Source organism: Myxocyprinus asiaticus, chromosome 39 (genome assembly GCF_019703515.2).
Source record: "Myxocyprinus asiaticus isolate MX2 ecotype Aquarium Trade chromosome 39, UBuf_Myxa_2, whole genome shotgun sequence".
In the NCBI taxonomy this organism is placed as follows: Eukaryota; Metazoa; Chordata; class Actinopteri; order Cypriniformes; family Catostomidae; genus Myxocyprinus; species Myxocyprinus asiaticus.
Genome location: NC_059382.1, coordinates 2,266,751 through 2,279,403, shown reverse-complemented (window position 1 = coordinate 2,279,403; position 12,653 = coordinate 2,266,751). Strand labels below are relative to the sequence as shown.

The following is a 12,653-nucleotide window of genomic DNA, read 5'->3' as shown; positions in this document are numbered from 1 at the left end:
AATACTTCATGATTGGTGCAGGAAGTTACAAACGTCTGCCTGCTTAAACATCATCCATAGATGAGAGAAAAATACTTTTAGTGCTTCTGCTTTGAAGGCATTAGCCATGATCCCTCATGTCACAAGATAAAGTAAAGACGCACTGCCGATCTATAAAACTGCAAATGCCAAAGTGAAAGTAACTCTAGATCTTTTATAGATGAAGACATTCTGATGGTGTTTTCTCTATTAGATCAGCAGTTTTCAACTGGTTTTACTTCAGGACCCAGATCTTAGGCCCTATTTTAAGAGCGCTATGCATTAAGCACAGCACTATGCAATATGTCAGATGCGCAAAGTCAGTGGGCATGGACGTGAAGTTTTTATATTATTTGTGCAAGCATACGCCAAGTCTATGCGCAAGTGGGTTGGGCGAAATTGCATGTGCAAAGCGCTAATAGGCTGGATCAAATGCAACTTAATTTGGAGGTTTTTCTCTGGTTATTCCACCGTCTGTATGGAAGTATATTAATGACATTTGTGTTTGATACAAATAAGCACGCTTAAAAACACTAATTGAAAAATAAATGCATTGCATTAACAGAGCTTGCACTTTTTTGGGGCTATATTTCAATTAAATAGTTCATTTTGCACAAAATTTCATCACTAAATAATGCAATAATACATATTCACCTTACAAAATTAAGTTCCAAAGTATTCATTTTGCACAAAATTCATCTTTATTATTTGACAGGTCATATTCAGTCTATTATATTTCGCTATGCAAATTCCCCTCTAAACTTTCAGTGGTTCAAATGCAGTTAGAAATTCAGGAAAAGCAATAGAGTGACGATGCACAGTCTTCATTTGCTGCTACTAGGCTTCACCATTGGGTGTTGATGAAGACCAAGGCAATGCCAGGATGTGCAGAGTTGAATTTCCAACAAATTTGAACATCTGAAATTTTAGAGTGGAATTTTGGAAGGTGAATATTTATTATTGAATATTAATATTTATTAATATGTCGTTAATATACTTTCATATGTCTGCTTCCTGTTACATATTCCATTCCCTGTCGAGCAACATCGATATAAATGAAGACAGCCTTTTCATAAGAATTTGGTTGTGTAAATGGGCTGTATGTAATGCATTAGAAGAATAGAAATATGGACCATTTCTGTCTTATCTGCAGTCTTGATGGTGTTACGGGACACTTGAAACATTCTTTGCTGCTCTCCAATTGTTCATTATTTTGTAATGTTTATGTTTTATCTGTTTCTCTGTCAAAAGTTTAATGTTTAATTTCTGTACAGCATCCTTGACCTTTGGAATGGCAATATATAAAAGTATTATTATAATTATTATTTTTGATCTACTGCACACAAATCATGGTTTTAAAAGCGATTGATAGCTTTTAGATATCATCTGCTGGTGGAATTCCTTAACTGCAAATGCAGGTACTGACTTTAGACTTAGCACCAAGATTAGACGTGCTTTTGAAACATCATAGTGCAATGACCTATTTCTACCAAAATTGCTTACTGCACAAAAGAAGACAAAATGTCTTTAAAGTCAAGCTTTGAAATGTATAAATGTTACCATGAACTGCATAGAATGAAGGCTATTGGCTATTGGCATAGTCTGTTGGCTGGAGGCACACACTTCCACATCAACAACAAAGATATGGGAGAGGCATTTTCTCCTCCCTTTTAAAAATTGACAAGTCTATTTATTTTGCTATCCAAACTATTCTGGTTGTTTCTTCAACTTTAGGCACTTTTAGCACTGTGGACTTCTAGAAAGAAAATTCTGCAGGTTTACACACTGCACAGCACGTACCAGCACGAACCAGCTAGCTCCCGTTACAATCACCCCCCTAAACCTCACTCCCATCCGGGTCATGGCACCACTGTAACCAGTCCTGCTCCACCCGCTCCGAGCGGGATTCGAACCGGGGTCCCCGGCATGGGAGGAGGGCATGCTAAATAGTAGGCTAAAAGCTACAGACTCTAGCGTCAGTCACTAGTGCGCCTCTTCAGGCCAGGGGAGTGAGGTTTACAAACTGCACAGCACGTACCAGCTGGCTCCCGTTACACATGCCAAAAATTCCTCTTTCTATTTAATCCTTGCTCATATTCGCACATCTTGTGTATTCAGTTATGAACTGACTGGAACACTAAACACTATTAAAGTGGAACATTGTGGACATCATACATTACGTCGCAGCCAACTAATAATACTAATTGATATTTAAAACATTTGTCCATCCATGAAAGCCAAAACTTGAAATGACCCTAAATGCTCAAGGTAGCCTAATCTTAACTGCAGCATGACTGTTTTGTGAAATATATTATTAAATAAAGCATTGGATACATCTCTTGAATGGACATTCAAAAATCATAATTTTTCATATGAATCTACCAAGAAGGTCTATAATACCTGGAAAAAGCTATCTGATAATATTTGCAATTTAAATGTTGCTTGCAATACATTTCAATGAATGCTCTAAACATCCTAATTTACACTTGAAAACTCTTGATGTTGCTATAACAATGCAAAAAGCACTTACCAATTTAATTGAAGCCAAAATCAGCCCTCCTTTCCTGTTTTATAAATTAAGCAATCACACGGTCATGCAGAACATCTTGGATTTATAAATACATAAGGATCTCTTTTTCAATGGCAATAACGGCAGTGATGACAGCCGTCGCTGTCTTGATCTCCCGCTCTTCGCTTTCAAATTAAGTACATTACTTGATGTGTGATTGCATCACTCAAGGCCAGATAGAAGACCTTGACTGGGACATATCCTAAAGACCACACCCACCAAGAACAAATAAATCAGTCTGATTGGCTGATGAATCTGACAATCTGACATTAGATGCCCAGTCATTTGTACTGCTGAGGGATTTGTAAATTCTGAAGGCTTTAGGGGCGGTCACACTACACTTTGTGCTCCATTCACTCCTATTCAAATGCATCCGAACAGGGGAGATTGGAAATGCAAGCTCATGCGAAGAAATTTCGTATGACGCTGTGAACCAAAGTTCAAGCATGGTGAACTCTGAACCGTGAATTCGTACAATGAGAGAATGCGTAACCAATAGAAGATCGATACTTCACACGCTGACCTCTTGGTTCAATACAAAGAATACATATTTTAAAGCTGCGTGTTTTATTATTGGAGGAAAATGAGTACACAATATACTTTAACAGTTTAAATATAATATTATTTGTTTTTTGTGATGTATTATTTTCTTACACCAGAAGTCCTCCTGCATGGCATCATATCCTGGTCCGTTGCGTTGTACGAAAAAAATATGTGTGCTCAAAGCCTAGTGTGACCGCCCCTTCAATGGGGTGGAGCTCACTCACTGCTTCGGGCATGCGATTTGTGAAACAGGCATCATGCTTCGCTTGTAAGCGTCAAGGAATAATTTCTGATTGGATAAACTTTTCATTTTTCCCTATTCATTTGTAGATGAATTAGTTGTGGAAAGCGATTAAAAATACATAGAATGTGGTGAATTTTATTAGGCATGTTACGCCAACAGAGAAGGCTTTGCTTGCCCTGAGAATTCGCCACTGTAGTTTAATTTTGAAAGTCTGGTTCTGGGACAAGGATAAAATAGTCAAATCTATCCATAAAAGGCATTTGAAGAAGTGAAGTTTCCAAATCAGTTTTAATGTGACCATCTAAAAAAAGGAAAAAATTTGAAACTTGAAAAAATCAACCTCCTGACCGGCACATGAAAATGCTGAAGAAACACGTGAAGTTGAAGAAACACCATTAAAGTGAACATAAAACAACATTCGCAATCCATTTTACTTTCGTAATGTGACATTTTATAGTGAAACAGGAGATTCCACAAGACAAAATAGTACGCTGGAAATTGATCGATATTTTTGGATATCTACTGGAATTAATTGGATGGTGAAAAGTGAGTGTTTCATACCACAATGGAGACAGATCTGAATGTGAGTCTGCAGTGGATTGTGGAGGACTACTCCCCTCCTAAAACACCGCTGGCACACACATTTGAGGAGGCACAGTGGATGTGGAGGTTGCCGGTCAAGTTCACCCTTCAGATCTTCAACACGTATCCCAATGATAACTCTTTTAAATCTGTTGTTATTTGCTTTTACCTCGGCAACCTGTTTTACATTAGTGTTAACCAGCATGAAATTACTGCATTAACTACTGGTAGGATTCTAAAAAGGCTTCCGGGTTTTGCCGCTCACAAATGTCTGTTCGGTGACCATTTACACCCCGCAGTTCATATTTACTACCGACTTAAAGCCATCAGACCAGAGATTGTGCGGTTAAGCCATTAGTCCTGCAGTTAAAAGTGTGTAATGCATTAGAGATGAAAGGGAGGTCAAATATGATGTCATAGCTCTTAAGCTCAGTCTGTCTGACTCTATTGCTCTCCAGAACAGACCACACAAACCACGCATCAGATTTACAGGAAAACATCCGACTGCTCTCTGCAAGGCCACATTGAACAGCTGGAATGTATGCGCTAACGGCTTTAGTACATGCTCTTCGGTTCTTAAAGGGATAGTTCACCCAAAAATGAAAATTCTGTCATCATTTACTCAACCTCTTGATATTCGTTCTTTTCTTTCGTGGAACACAAAAGGAGATGTTTAGCAAAATATCCAAGCTGTACTTTTCCATTCAATATAGGTGTCAATCTCCAAAAATGACTGAAAAACACCATAAAAGGGGTCCATAATGACTTGTACACTACATATTTCAAGTCTTCTGAAGTTGTCCGATTTGTTCTGTAAAGTCTTGGTCACATTTACCTTTGCATGGCAAAATTCCACACGCAAAGGAGGCATGCACAGATGTAAAGAGAGTGTGAAAACCACAAAAACGACTCGATTCCCATTAGCCATTTTACCACTCAATTGTGGAACTAGTACCTGAACTAAATTGAACTATACCCGTTTAGATAAAATTCTAACATTGTTTTTCCATCAAAGACACTGAAAGCAAGAACTTTATTTAAAGTATTTTTATTTATTTTTTTCACCCAATTTGGAATGCCCAATTCCCAGTGTGCTTTTAAGTTTTCGTGGTCATGTAGTGATTCACCTCAGTCCGGGTGGCGGAGGATGAATTCCAGTTGCCTCCGCGTCTGAGACCATCAACCCGCGCATCTTATCACGTGGCACGGAGACATAGCGCGTGTGGAGGCTTCACTCCATCCACCGCGGCATCCGCGCTCAACTCACCACGCGCCCCACCGAGAACGAACCACATTATAGCGACCACGAGGAGGTTACCCCATGTGACTCTACCCTCCCTAGCAACTGGGCCAATTTGGTTGCTTAGGAGACCTGGCTGGAGTCACTCAGCACACCCTGAGATTTGAACTAGCGAACTAGCGAACTCCAGGGGTGGTAGCAAGCATCATTTACCACTGAAATACCCAGGCCCACTCGATTTAAAGTAGTTTTGATGTAAATATGTATGACACCGTTATAACTCTGGCACAGCTTAAAGTGTCAACAGCCAATCCGACTCACTTCAAGATAAAAACAATGGATTTGGAAGTGATGGAAACAACAGAAGAACAAGAGTAGAGAAGAGGAAATTGCTTTTATGCAACCTTTATTTGTAATAAACTGCATTTTTATTTAAACTTGTATGATTATACATGTGCTTTCAATAATGCCACTTGAAACTATAGTGTTCTAACACTGATTTCAAATAGCACTTAAGTCATCACTTTGATACAGAGGACAGAATGCATAATTTTCTTTATTTTCAATCTACATTGTTGAATATTGTGGTCTGGTGACAAATGCTAATGGTGCTCAAATTTTCCATAACCAATCACGGTACTGTCCGGCTTCAGAGACCGATAGAACACAAGTTGCATTTGCTTTTCTAACATTTGTGGTGCTTTTTTGTCCTTTCTGGAGCTTGATCATCTATAGGTTTGTAAAAACATGATGGTGAGTAAACGATGACTCTGGAACTATTTCTTTCAGGCTTTGTTTGTTTGGCAATAGCCTATATCACCTATGCACAGGATCCTGGCATAGGCGATATAGGCATGCGCCTAGGGTGGAAACGCTCTCTGGGGCGGCATGACAGGGTACCAGCCAGGCCGCCCCAGCACAGAGCTCGCAAAATCACAATGGGAGAAAGGTGCCCCGAATTGTGCCACCCCGCCCCTTGCTCGCAAGATCGCGATGGGAGAAAGGTGCCCCAAATCGTGCCACCCTGCCCCCGCACAGCTTGAAATTTTGCGATGGGAGAAAGGTGCCCCGACAGGTTACTCAGCCTTAAAGGCTCTATATGGTTAGGATTATGGATGTTCATAATGTATTCTTACAACATAAACAAACAAAAGATAACCATGATAAACAGTATAGGTATGCTACACCATGACACAGGATCTTCTTAGTGGTCTTGCAATAATTAGTATCAACCATGTGATTGCTGGGCAAATATGCCGAAGTCATTGATGATTTTGCATTAATGAAATCTAGGAGGGGAGAGTTACATTTTAAATTTGGGATTAGGTGTAATAGCACAGAGTAGCAGGAATCTGTAAGAATTCTGCCATACTTTATTTATTGACTTTATAATTTAATTGTGCAATTTAAGTTATGTAATGTATATACTATATAATGTCAATGTTAATAGAATGTGCCATTTATCTATATATATAAGGGGCATTAAGGGGAGGTGCCACATCCGATCTTGCCTAGGGCACCAAGTAAGCCATAACCGCCACTGATAGCACATATACACTAACCAGTGTGTGTGTGTGTGTGTGTGTCTGTTTGCATGCATCAATCCATTATGTCCATGTTCCAGTGACAGGGGACCTGACAACAGATGCTGCTGTTCACGATCTTCACCCGTTTGAACAATCACAAGAGAGAGAGAAAGAGATAGATAGAGAGAGAGAGAGAGAGAGAGAGAGAGAGAGAGAGAGAGAGAGAGAGAGAGATTTGCTGTGGACGACTGACAGTCTCACCAGATATGAAGTTTGCTCCTGTGTCAGTCATCTCAGAAAAGCATCTCCTGACTTTTCAAGGGCTTCCTGGTAACTGGAGTGATGCCACCTGTAGCCATGACAACAGAGAGAGAGATAAAGCTTATGCCTGTTTTATGGTGCCCACAATTGTTTCAAGACTCATATCATAAAACAAAGAGAAAGATAAGAAACAATTTAACTAAATCTTTTATTCCATCATCTGTGGTTTTTAAATGCATGTAGCAGAATGGTGAAGATCACAAATGTGATCTATTTCATGTCTCACTTTTTCTCCTAGACAGGAATGAGATAAAAAAAGAGGTTTTAGCTGTAGTCTCCAGCTTCTCAGATCTTAATCTCACAAGTGTGTCCTCTAGAGATTCAGAAGAGAGCTCAACAATGTCTCAAACTGTGCCAGATGTCAAGATATCAAAGTCTGCAATCAAAAGTCAGAGATCTAAATATGAACTCAAACATTTCTCATCAAATTATTCCTTCGACCAAATGATCAGAGCTTTGCTATCCACATTAGTTTTATAGCTCTGTGCTATTACTGTATGTCAACAATTGACATTTTTATTTCTCCAATTGAATTTAAGCAGAAACATCTGAGACAAAGTTGATACTTCAGTGACACATAATTGGGAACTCTGTTAAGTCCACTGAGGTTTGAAAGAGTAACTGTGACGAGGAAGAAGGTGTGGCCGGGCCGTGAGGATGGACACCTGGCGCTGAGTTACCCCAATCAGCGGTTGAGAGATAAAGAGGAGGCACAGACACCAGTTAGAGAGCTGTGTGTGAGTTTATGTTTGGTTATGCTGAAAAGTAGTCGACCAAATGTTAGTCGATGAGAAGAGTCTTGGTTGCTGAAAGAAATACGGTGTTCATGTTCAAACCGACGAACACCAGTATTAGCGCTGGTTGGACGCTAGGTGGTACTATGGGGTAATTTTTGTTAAGCAGGGTTAGGGTTATGCCTATACAATAAAGCAAGACACTTTGATTTCAAACTTTGAACTTTATTTGTTATTTATTTTAACTAAAATTTCAAATGAAACTGGAAAAAAATTAAGTGCAGTAAACATGGTTTTACAACTGTTGTCAACATCTCTCTTGCAAAGAACCTGCTTCATCTGTGCATTCTCTACCGGTTGGGTATTTCGTTGTCCAGGAAAATACATCATGTGTGTGAATAAATGCATGTTGTTCCCTCCTTCACGATATATATATATATATATATATATATATATATATCACCCATATTACAGGGACAATCCCCCTGGAGCAACCTGGAGTTAAGTGCCTTGCTCAAGGACACAATGGTGGTGACTATGAGGATTAGAACCAACAACCTTTGCTTACCAGTTCAGTGCTTTAGTCCACTACACCACCACCACTCCTTGATATATATATATATATTAGCACTGTGCAAAAGTCTTAGGCACATAAGATGCTTCACAAAAACATTTGTCTTAAGATGGTTATTTATATTTTCAGCTTTAGTGTGTCAAATAGGATATATACATTTTAGACTCCCAAACATTTCTTTTGCAAATAGAATAGAATAGAAGAACAGGGAGCCCTGCAACAGATGTCATGGCCCCCACAGAGCCCCCCACTGAATACTGAGTCAGATTAGATCTGGGATCTGAGACAGAAGCAACTGAGACAGTCTTAATAGATAGAAGAACTGTGGTGAATTCTCCAAGAAGCTTGGAACATCCTATCTGCCAACAACCAAGAAAAACTGTGTCCAGGTGTATCTAGGAGAATTGGGGCTGTTTTAAAGGCAAAGGTGGTCACACCAAATATTGATTTAGCTTTTTTTATGTTTACTGGACTTTGTATGATGTTAACTGATAAATGAAAACTATTTATGCCATTATTTTTGAAGACATCCTCACTATGCAAAATTTTTCCAAGTGCCTAAAACTTTTGCACAGTACTGTATATAAGTAACCACCTTTCCATTTACCATCAGGCAAGTCTCCACCTATACATGCAGGCGGAAAATTACTTACACAAACGAAGACATAAAAACAATTATAAATGTAAAAATAATAATTATAATGATGATAATAATCACTGAAATATAAATCATGGTTCGAGGTGAACATGTTTTGTATTATTTTATGTTTTAATCACAGATGTATAGACTGCAGAGTTATAGTCACAATGAACTGCTGTGTGGAAATAAAGCGAACTGAACTCAAAGCACCTTCCGACACATTCAGAATCATTACCGATTTTGTTGGTGTCGCTGCGGCTCGCTTCGCGTGTGTGCTCATAAAATTTATGTTTTAAAGGCTCATTATTACGGTTTAGTATTTCTCTGTAATGCAGAACAGTGTTAGCAATGTTTCTTATAACATTCTTTCTCAGCCCTGGAACTCAAACCATTTTCTGATGCAAATTTTACTTTAGAAAGAGCAGAGATTAGACAAGACACGATGAGAAAGGACAAGGCGAGACAAGAAGAGATGAACGGAAATAAGATGAGAAGGGAAGAGACAAGAAGAGATGAAACAAGATGAAAAGAGACAAGATGAAAAGAGAAAGGACGAGATGAAAGAGACGAGAAGAGAGATGACAAGAAGAAAAGCATTCAGACGAGAGGGGAAGAGACGAGACGAAAAGAGAAAAGATGAGATGAGAAGAGACAGACGAGAAAAGAAGAGACAATAAGAAAAGAGTTGAGATGAGAAGGGAAAAGATGAGATGAGATGAGATGAGAAGAGACAAGAGACAAGATAACAAGAGAAGAGATGAGAAGAGAAGAAAAGAAGAGACGAGATGCGAAGAGAAGAGAACAGTTGAGAAGAAAGGGGAAGAGACGAGATGAAAAGGGAGCAGAAGAGAAGAGACGAGAAGAAACAATACGAGAAGAGAAGAGACAAGACAATAAGAGGAGAGACAAGAAGAGAAGAGAAAAGATAACAAGAAAAGAGACGAGATGAGAAGAGAAAATGAAAAAAACAATACGAGACGAGAAGAGACAAGGCAACAAGTGAAGAGTTGAGACAAGAAGAAAAGAGACGAGAGCAGAGGAAAAGAGATAGACAAGAAGAAATTGTTGAGACGAGAGGGGAGAAGACAAGATGAGAAGAGACAAGAGAAAAGAAGAGAAGAGACAAGGAGAGACGAGATGACAAGAGAAGGGACGAGATGAGAAGAGACGAGATGAAACAAAACGAGACTAGAAGAGACGAGAGGAGAAGAAAATAGTTGAGAGGACGAGACGAGAAGAGACAAGAGAAAAGAAGAGAAGAGACAAGGAGAGACGAGATGACAAGAGAAGGGACGAGATGAGAAGAGACGAGATGAAACAAAACGAGACTAGAAGAGACGAGAGGAGAAGAAAATAGTTGAGAGGACGAGACGAGAAGAGACAAGAGAAAAGAAGAGAAGACACAAAAGAAGAGACAAGATGAGAAGAGAACGGACGAGAAGAGACAAGAAGAGAAGAGATGAAAAGAGATGAGACAAGGCGAGAAGAGACTAGGTGAAGAGTTAAGATGAGAGGGGAAGAGATGAGATGAAAAGAGAACAGAGGAGAAGAGAAGAGACCAGAAGAAACAATACAAGGGCAAACTAGACGAGACAAGAAGACAAGAGAAGAGATGAGAAGAAAAGAGTTTAGACAAGAGGGGAAATTACAAGATGAGAAGAGAAAAGATGAGACAAGAAGAGAAGTGTAACACATGGTTGAATATGCAGTCAACATCAGATTATAAAGCAGTCAGACAATAACTGCATTGGGTGCTTATGTGAACATTCATCATTATGAAGTGTGTTTATATAACAACTAAAATAATGCCAAATGCAATAACTCTGTAGCTGTAGAGGGCAAACATCCATCTCAACATATCTCTATTCATATTTCATGAGTGCATTGCAGCACAGGACAGACCAAAGGGGAATATCATGAAAAATTAACAACATTATGACAGTGAGTTTGGCTTGTGTTGGCTAACACATTTTCCATGGATTATTATTAGTGGTGTTTGCTAAGGCAAGCTGCCCTATTACTATTGCCCATTGTAAGGGTAAGTCATTTAAACAAACTGCTAACACTAACTCTAAGCATAAAACTTCAGTCCAACGGACATTAACAATACCTCAAATCATGTGACTGGTTAAGAAAATGTGTGCTATTTCTTTTCAGTGGACTTGCGATTGGATTTTCACCTGGCGGATGATAAAACAGGCGAAAAAATATCCATAGATTAACAGGTAAATTGAAGGAGTTTTGCATGGGCAAGCACAACTCAAACACATTTTCTTCCGAAAAAAAATAACTACTTATTATTCAAAGCGTGACCGATTCCTCTCAACAGCACAGGGTGAAAAAACAATAAACAGTTTGCATAAAGCACACAGAGGACATATATGAGGGGGTGATACAATGTCCTTAAGGAGAGCTCATGCTGATGTGTGACAGAAAATCTCTCACAATTTAAATGCAACACTGAAACAAGCTTCAGGGTTGTTTATGACACATTCTCTCTCTCTCTGTATCGCTCAGGTTTTATAGATAAATGCTCTGTTACAGAACCTAGTGAGCCACCTACATAGACAGCATCATAGATGTGCTCCCGACATGAAGTCGATAGAAAGCAACATTTTGCTGCCTTCTGAGTGTCACTGAAACACCACAAAATGATGTGGTTGCTTCAGCAATTGCCTTTTTCACCTCACATTTGCTTTCTGTGACACTATCGGTTAGGTTTAGGTTTAAGGTTTAGGGTAGGGTCGATAGAGCATTAACCTTAAAAACCTCATCTGTTTTGGGAACATTTAACTTGCTTTTAGCACCACTCAGTGGACATTTTACCTCTGAATGAGATCAGGCTGGATTTACTGAATACTGTGCAATACACACTACATACTGACAAATAAAAAAAAAAGAGAAAATCAATTGTGAGCTGAGTTCATGCCTTATTCGTGTGGCATGCAAAAGTTGCTGCCTATGTAGAGCGTTTCAGATCAGTTATTTATAAGGGTTAATTTCAGATAGGATGCTGCCTTAGAAGGTAGATGCCTATATAGAGAGAGCTACAGGGTTGCACTCTCACATGATGTTTTGCAATGACCCCGTTACATCCAAACAGTCTCTCTTTCTCTCTCATTTGTAATTCTGCACATATGTTGAGAGCATCCACTCATTCAGCTCATGCAAAATGCATAAGTGTGGTTTCTCTAAAGTGATATGTTTAGTGCACTCACCCCGACTCTGAATGTGTCAGAATCACTCGTCCTTTTCCTCTATAACAGACACCTGCTGAAGAAAGAGTATGCATGGAGAGGGTGGACATTTTATTCAATACAAACCGAGAGCTAAATATTTCTTATGAAGGAGAGAGACCTGTTTTGAAAGTAAAATGACAGAATTCTGAGCAGACCAGCATGAGGTCAGGTCGCACTTCTGTATCAGGTTAATACGCTGCTGAAAAAACAGCCTAAACCAGTTGAGACCAGCAAACTACTTGTTTCTCAACAGGGTCATGCCATCAAACTGAAATCTAAAATTATCAGCCATGTGGATGCCTTTCCATATACTAAGCAATGAATCTGCCTTGCATGTTGCTCAGTTATGTATGAAGCTGTTTTATAGAGCTGGTCATGTGATATTTGCTAGCATGAAAAGCTTTCTGCATTCAGAACACAGCG

General features: G+C 39.1%; 1 protein-coding gene across 1 annotated transcript in view; it reads right to left on the bottom strand.

Annotated features, from left to right (window-relative positions):
- The window catches only part of LOC127429925 (leucine-rich repeat and fibronectin type III domain-containing protein 1-like), a 165,591-nt gene that overhangs the window by 41,712 nt on the left and 111,226 nt on the right, over positions 1–12,653 (bottom strand). The window contains exon 3 of the mRNA XM_051679289.1: positions 6,984–7,071. The gene's annotated coding sequence lies outside the window, so the exon portion shown is untranslated. The remainder of the gene's footprint in view (positions 1–6,983; positions 7,072–12,653) is intronic.